Source organism: Microtus pennsylvanicus, chromosome 1 (genome assembly GCF_037038515.1).
Source record: "Microtus pennsylvanicus isolate mMicPen1 chromosome 1, mMicPen1.hap1, whole genome shotgun sequence".
Taxonomy (NCBI): Eukaryota; Metazoa; Chordata; class Mammalia; order Rodentia; family Cricetidae; genus Microtus; species Microtus pennsylvanicus.
In genome coordinates, this window is record NC_134579.1 from 192,221,220 (window position 1) to 192,229,072 (window position 7,853).

At 43.1% G+C, this 7,853-nt stretch overlaps 1 pseudogene; it reads left to right on the forward strand.

The window, feature by feature from the left end:
* Positions 1-370: 370 nt before the first annotated feature.
* Positions 371-1,105, forward strand: LOC142842562 (small ribosomal subunit protein uS4 pseudogene; annotated as a pseudogene).
* Positions 1,106-7,853: the final 6,748 nt, after the last annotated feature.

Sequence of the window (7,853 nt, forward strand, 5' to 3'; positions counted from 1 at the left end):
TCCTACAAAGCGAGTTCCAGGACAGCCAGGGCTGTTACACAGGGAAACCCTCTCTTGAGGTGGAGGAAAAAAAAAAGAGGTAGGACCTCGGAGAAGAATGTTAGGTTTGCCACTGAAGGAGGTAGGGAATCGCAGCCCATGTGCTCGCTGCTATTTCCTGGGTGTAATGAAATTGGCACCTTCCTCTCTCACACCCTTCCATGATGCTCTCAGTGTCTTGCCATGCTCCCAAACCAACAGGCTGACCAAAAAGTGGGCCCTCTAAAACCATGAGCAAAGTGGATCTTCTTCATAAATTAATTTTCTGATATTTTTGTCATAATGACAGAAAGCTGACAAACATAACAGTCTGTATATTATTCAAGAGAGAAGCTGTAGGTGTGTGTCTCTTTGTCGCAGTTGTGAGCTCCTAGGCGCAGCAGGCCCAGAGATGCCAACATGCCGGTTGCCAGAAGTTGGGTTTGTCGAAAGACCTATGTGACCCCCACGGAGACCCTTCGAGAAGTCGCGTCTCAACCAGGAACTGAAACTCATCGGAGAATATGGGCTCCGGAACAAGCGTGAGGTGTGGAGAGTCAAATTTACCCTGGCCAAGATCCGCAAGGCCGCCCGAGAGCTGCTAACGCTGGACGAAAAGGACCCACGGCGTCTTTTTTAAGGCAATGCTCTGCTGAAGCGACTTGTTCGCATTGGGGTGCTGGATGAGGGCAAGATGAAGCTGGATTACATCCTGGGCCTGAAGATTGAAGATTTCTTGGAGAGGCAGCTGCAGACCCAGGTCTTCAAGCTGGGTTTGGCTAAATCTATTCACCATGTCCTATGCTCATCCGCCAGCTTCACATCAGGGTCCGCAAGCAGGTGGTGAACATCCAGTTCTTCATTGTTCGTCTGGACTCCCAGAAGCACATTGATTTCTCCCTCCTTATGGTCTCCTTATGGTGGTGGCCAACCAGGCCGAGTGAAGAGGAAGAATGCCAAGAAGGGCCAGGGTGGTGCCGGAGCTGGTGGTGATGAAGAAGAAGATTAAGTTAATGTCTCCCTGGACTGGAGAATTGTCTAGTTTCCAGTTGGCTAATAAAACAGAATTAACACTTGGAAAAAAAAAGAGAGAGAGAGAAGCTGTAAAGTAAAGGCTAAGGGGTATCTTTCTGTATGCTGCATCGATTTTGGTGCAACTGAAAACACTAAGCCCATTAATAGGCATTTATCATGATTATAGCTATAAGTAGCCAGGCTGATCATAAATCTAATCTTTATATTAATGACAAAGCACTATCAAAAATGCTTAAAGGAAGAAGATCATGCTCCTTGGGTACCAAGAGTGCATTGATAAAACCAAGGACAAGACAAGACTTTCTCTTTGGTTTTAGTGTAAATACTCCTCAGACCGACCACAGATAACCTGTCTAGCACTTCCCTAGAACTGACAAGAACTCAACAAAGAAAATTTGGTTAAACAAAATTCAAAAGCCTTTTAAGTGTTCAGGAATTCCATTCAAATCCTACCTATGGCTGTTTCCAGTAGGCTTGCCTCTTGTAACTTCATCAGATCCTCTGCGGCTGTTAAAGCCACAAAGGGCTCCAGGGAACCTAAAGGTAGCTGGAAGAAAGACTGTGTTTCTAAACTAACGTTTCCCGAATCACAGAGCAATGCATCTGCTAAAAGGCTTATGAGAGTGTCCCCCGAGAAAATAATGACTTCGCCGTCAAGGAAGTTTAAAGAAATCTCATGAGTGAACACACTTCTCTCTGGCTGCGTTTCCAGACTCTCCCAAGCTGTGGACATCCAGAGATAGTGATCCATGCCTGCGGCTCTAGCATGGGACTGAAATCACAAAGCCTCTCTTACTGTCCCCACCCACCACGACCACCCTATTTGTCATTTTACTTTCTCTTCAGCAAGGTACTCACTAAATAACCTTAAATTTGTGATCCTTCAACTTCAACCTAACAAGTCCTCTGGCATCACTGTGTGCAGTCAGCTTAGTAGCTGGTTTGAGTTTTCGTGTGTGTGTGTGTGTGTGTGTGTGTGTGTTCCATTGCTATTAGTATTGCTCTTATTTGCTTTCTATTGTGTGCTAGAACACCCTGATCAACAGAAACTTCGGGAAGAAAGGGTTTATTTGGCTTATACTTCCAGGTCACATATAGTTGGTCCATTATTAAGGGAAGTCAAGGCAGGAACCCAAACAGGAACTTGGAATAGAAACCTCAGAAGAATGGTGCTCGCTGGGTTCACTCCCTCACAGGCTTATGCCTCGCTAGCTTCCTCACACAGCCCCAACACCTGTCTGAGATAGCACCTGTCAAGAGATGGTGCCACCCACATGTACTGAGCCCACCTGTCTCAACTGATAATAAGACAATGCCCCCACAAACGTACCCATAGGGCATTAGGAGCTAGGGAATTCTTCAGTTGAGGTTCCCTCTTCTGAGGTGACTCTAGTTGTATCAAACTGACAGACGAAGCTACCTAGCACAGATACACTGGCGTGCACTCTTCTGAGGTTGAGGTGTAATAATTGTTCTTAATGTCACCAAGCCCGTGGTCTGACTTTACCGCCTACCAAGATAAAGGATATTTCCAAATACATGGACCCCAGCTGTAAAATAATGGGGAAAGTGTAATCTGTCAAAGGACTTGGAGGATTCAAAAAGTTCCCTCATTTAAATCATTTTGAACAACGCCTCGCATGTAGAAAAATACTCGGTTCATCAAATGCTAGCAAAACAAACTTCTCCATTCCTATCACCTTCACAAATGCACTCTAGTAAGCTTTTCAATAATAGAGATTTTTTTTATTGTGTGCTCTCCACTTTTGCATAGAAAGTCATGATTTTTTTTTCCTTTGAGACACATGTTCTCACGATGGAGTCCTGGTTAGCCCGGCACTATACTGACTCCACTGAGCTTCAACTCACAGAGATCAGCCTGCTTCTGCCTCCCTAGTGCTAGGATTAAAATCATGTGCCACCACACCTCGTCCAAATAAATACTTATGGAACAGATGGTTGATAAATTGAAGATCATAGCAGAACAATGTTAGCATCAAATCCAAACTAATAAAGCCCACTTTCAGGATCTGGAGAAATGGCTCAGTGATGAAGAGCTCTCGCTACTCTTGCAAAGGACCTGGGTTAGGTTTCCAGCACCCACAGGCCTCTTCTGGCCTTTATGGGCTCCTGCACACATATGGGACACACATACACACACACACACCACACACACACACACACTTTTTAGATTGCAGTAATAAATTCCCCAATAATTGAATTCAAGTCCATGATTATGGTCTAGAAGGTATTGAGTGTTTCAAGGAATATGGTTTAGCAAGACCATGGTTTATTCTTTCGTTATCCCTGAGTAATTCTGGAACTCGCTATGATCCTCCTGTCTCTGCCTTTAATGTGCTGGGATTAAAAGTATGCACCTCTACCCTGGCTCCTGAGTTTTTGAGAATACTCTTCAGAGGAGAGAGCTAGAATAAACCCCCTGAGCCTTGATATCCAAAGTTCTTTAAGTATTTTCTACTCATTCAGAAAAGAGGCCTGCAGAAATACCACTGAATTCTCCCCTCCTCTACACTTGCACAGCTCTGCATGGTCATGTTCTAACCAGGAAATGACAGAGACAGATTCCATTGCTCACTTTTGTCAAAGGACATGAGAGCAGCTGTGAGACTGTAATCCTCATTAAAACACTTTGGAGGGACTAAAGAGATGGCTAAGCAGCTAAGAGACCCGACTGCACTTTAGAAGGCTAGGGTTCAGTTCCCAGCACCCACATGGTGGCTAACAACCATCTATAACTCCAGTTCCAGAGGATCTGATGCCTGCCTCTGGCCTCCATGGGCACCGAATGCACATAGCCCACAAACATACAGGCAGGCAAAACACCAATACACATAAAATAAAAATAAATAAATGGTGTGGAACAATGGTCTGTATTCCGTCAATTATATTTTAAATAAAGGCTGATTGGCCAGTAGCCAGGCAGGAAGTATAGGTGGGACAAGCAGATAGGAAGTATAGGCGGGTCAATGAAAACAGGAGAATTCTGGGAAGAAGGAAGTCCATTCCTCTGCAGTCCTGGCCCAGCCACAGCAGAAGCAAGATGTGACTGCCTCGCTGAATAAGGTACCAAGTCACGTGGCTAGCATAGACAAGAACAATGGGCTAATATAAGTTACAAGAGTTAATAAGAAGCCTGTGCTTATAAGACCAATCAGTTTATAACTAACATAGACCTCTGTGTGATTTCTTTGGGACATAATGATTGCGGGAACAGGGCAGAACAGAAACCCCAACAACAAATAAATCTCTAAAAATTCGAATTCACAACCCACCCTATTCTATTTCCCAAATAGCAGGCATAAAAGCATTATGATCCTGAAACTAAGCCAAGAGGACAAGTAGGATCCACTGACAAAGTCATCTCCTCTAACTTCTCAAGGCTGTAGATTAGTTTGAATTTTCCTTTTTAATCTTTCATGAGCATTTGTTATTTGTAATAATTTGTATTTCCATTTGACATTTTTATAGACACATGCAAGACACTTGAATCGTATTTGCTTTACCTCACCTTCTCTCATGGAGTTCATTTTCACTGTTCTGAGGCAGGAGTTTGGTTGGATTAGTTGGTTAGTTGGGGAGTCTGGTTTGGGGGTTTTCTGGGTTGGGGAGAGGAGGTGGGGGTGCTGTGGTCTTGAGGAATGTTTGTTAAGCCACAGATTTCTGTATGTGTCTGGTTTTGTGTCGGTAGTGTGATGTTTCTGTCATGGCTCTGAAGTACAACTGGAAATCTGGTTTTGTGATGCTTCCAGCATTGCTTCTTTTGCTCAGAATTACTCAGGCTTACCGGCTCTTTAGTTCTTCCTTATGAATTCCAGGACTGTCTGTTTTCTGGTTCTTTCAGGGATTGTATTAAATCTGGAATTGCTTCTGGAAATGCTGCCACAGTGCTAATTCTGCTGACTCGTGAACTTGGAAGATCTTTCCGTCTTCTAATGTCTACTGCAACTTCTTGCTTTCACGTTCTAAAGTTTTCTTTGCACAGGTCTTTCATCTCCTTACTAAGGCTGACTCCTGAGTACACTTTGAGGTCATAATTAATGGGATTGTTTTCCAGATTTGTTTTGCAGTCTTTTGCTTTGTATATAAAAAAGTCTAGCGATTTCTATATGCTGATTTTGCATCCTGCTACTTTGTTCAAGGGGATTCTGTTTAACAATTCCCTGATGGAATTGGAGTCCTTTTTAATTTTAATTCACCTTATTTGAGTACAAAAACATGAAATTCTTCTTTTCTTAACTTTTTTTTTAAATTTTATTTTGCATCCCAACCACAGTTCTCCCTCTCACCCTCCTCACTTTCTCCTTTACCTCCCCACCCCCCAATCCATCCTTCATCCACTCCTCCCAAAGGGTAAGGCCTCCCATGAGGAGTCAACAAAGCCTGGCACATTAAGTTGAGGCAGGACCGTGCCCCTCCTCCACGTATTAAGACTGAGCATGGCATCCCACCATAGGGAATGGGCTCCAACAAGCTAGTTCATGTGCTAGGGATAGACTCTGGTACCACTGCCAGGTGCCTCATGGATAATCCAAGCTACACAACCGTCTCCCACATCCAGAGGGTCTAGCTCTGTTCCATAGAGGCTCCACAGCTGTTGGTCTAGAGTTCATGAGTTCCCACGAGCTTAGTTCAGCTCTCTTTGTAGACTTCCCAGTCAAAACGACTCTGAGAAACCATCTTACACCTGTCAGAATGGTTAAGATCAAAAATACTAAGGACAGCTTATGCTGGAGAGGATGTAGAACACTCCTCCACTGCTGATGGAAATGCAAACTTGAACAGTCACTTTGGAAATCAGTTTGGTGGTTTCTCAGAAAATTGGGACTAAATCTACCTCAAGATCCAGTGATACCACTCAGGCATATTCCCAAAGGATGCTCAATCATACCACAAGGACACTTGCTCAACAATGTTCAAAGCAGCATTGTTTGTAATAGCCAGAACCTGGAAACAACATAGATGCCCTTCAACTGAAAAATAGATAAGGAAAATATAGTACATTTACACAATGGAGTATTGCTCAGCTATAAAAAAAACAATGACATTTTGTAATTTGCAGACAAATGGATGGAACTTAAAAAAATCATCCTGAGTAAGGTAACCAAGACTCAGAAAAACTCACTCATAAGTGGATATTAGATGTAAAGCAAAGGATAACCAGGCTACAATCCACAACTCTAGAGAAGGTAGGTAGCAAGGAGAACACTAAGAGAAATGTATGCATCTCAGGGAAGAAGAAACAGATGAGATCTCATGGGTAACTGGCGGGGGGGGGGGAGTAGAGGGGAGAGAATGGGGGATTAGAACATGATGGAATGGGAGGGTTGAGTTGGGGGAGGGGCGGAGTGGGAGAGCAATGAAAGATACATCTTGATACAAGGGAGTCATTATGGGGTTAGGGAGAAAAATAAACTGGTACTAGGGAAAGTCCCAAGAACCCACAACGAATACCCCAGCTAAGACAGGCAATAGCAGAGAGGGTGCCTGAACCAGATTGGTGACTACCCTAACTGCCATCATAGAACCTTCATCCAGTAACTGGTGGAACAAGACACAGAGATCCACAACCAAGCCCTAGGCTGAGCTCCGGGAATAGAGTCAAAAAGAGGGAGGAGGGGGTATATGAGCAAGGGAGGCATTGGAATCTTTTATAAGCTCATGTCATTTCAAATACAGATAATTTGATTTCCCCCTTCCCAACTTGTGCCCCTTTTCTTTCTTTCTTTTGTCTTGTCAGTCTGACTAGGAGTTCAAACACTGTACTGGAGTAGACACATTTGCCTGGTTGCTGGTTTAAGAGGGAATGTTGAGGAGGTAGCTCATTGGTGGGGTACTTGAAAAATGCAAGCAAGGGCCTGGGTTCAACTTCTACCTCAGAAGAGCGAAAAAACTAGAGCGCACATGTTTAGTTTTTAACCATTCCTTTCTTTCGTTCGTTCTTTCTTTCTTTCTTCCTTCCTTTCTTTCTTTCTTTCTTTCTTTCTTTCTTCCTCTTTCTTTTTCTTTTTTGTTCTTTTTTGGGGGGGGTTGGTTGTTATTTTGGTTCAGTTTGGTTTGGTTTTGGTTTTTGTTTTTGCAAGACAGGGTTTCTCTGTGTAGCTTTGGAGCCTGTCCTGGATCTTGCTCTGTAGGGCTAGGCTGGCCTCGAACTCAGAGATCTGTCTGCCTCTGCCTCCCAAAATCTGGGATTAAAGGCGGGCGCCACCACCGCCCCGCCTTAGATTTTACCATTTAGTACAAGGTTGTTTATAGATTTGTTGTGTAGCCTTTACGATGTTAAAATAATATGCCTTCTCTTTCAGGTTTCTTTAGAGCTTCATTCATGAAGGGATGTTGAACTTTATCAAAGATCTCTTCTGCATTTACTGAGTCAATCCTGTGATTTCTATCTTTGGTTCTACTTATATAGTGAATTACCTTTATTGATTTGCATACACTGAACCAACCTTGAGTCTTTGGAGTTAAACCAATTTGATCATGGTATATGGTGTTCTCAATGCATTGATTTGAATTGGTTTTATTTTGAGGATTTGTTATTGTTGTTTTGGAATCTTTTCATCTAAGTCCATCAGGGGAATTGGTCTATACTTTTCTTTTTTTTTGTTATGTCCTAATCTGGTTTTGATGCCAAGGTAATAGTTGAGTCCAAGGCTAAGTTATAATTCCTTTATATGGGATGATCTGAGGTATAAGCTCTTTGTTAAAGGTCTATCAGAATTCAATAACATTGGTCTGGCCCTGGACTTTTCTTTATGACTGTTTCGGTCTCATTGCTTTTT